This window comes from Monopterus albus, unplaced genomic scaffold, assembly GCF_001952655.1.
Source record: "Monopterus albus unplaced genomic scaffold, M_albus_1.0 scaffold22.1, whole genome shotgun sequence".
In the NCBI taxonomy this organism is placed as follows: Eukaryota; Metazoa; Chordata; class Actinopteri; order Synbranchiformes; family Synbranchidae; genus Monopterus; species Monopterus albus.
In genome coordinates, this window is record NW_018127902.1 from 736,096 (window position 1) to 736,405 (window position 310).

Sequence of the window (310 nt, forward strand, 5' to 3'; positions counted from 1 at the left end):
AAAAACATGTGGATGGGCCTAAACTCTTGGGCTTTAATAATTTAACAGTGGGAATGAGCCTGTTAGCAGCCTAGTCCCTACAAATTCCATATGAATCCATCATGGCTAGTAACTACCAAATCTGCCTTCAAGTAGAATATTACAGCATTTACAGGGTTGTACTATCTTTTCCTTTTTTCTATCGGAGCTACATTCATGTGCCCGAGATTCTTCTCTCTTTGGGGACAGAAGCACCCACCCATAACTGTGTCATAACTTTGAAGTCTACTGTACTTGATGGTGTTATGAGGAAAGTGAAGCTGATACCTAT

General features: G+C 40.3%; 1 protein-coding gene across 2 annotated transcripts in view; it reads right to left on the reverse strand.

Moving 5' to 3' along the window:
• Positions 1–310, reverse strand: part of sorcs3a (sortilin related VPS10 domain containing receptor 3a) — a 270,254-nt gene that overhangs the window by 112,910 nt on the left and 157,034 nt on the right. The window lies entirely within an intron of this gene.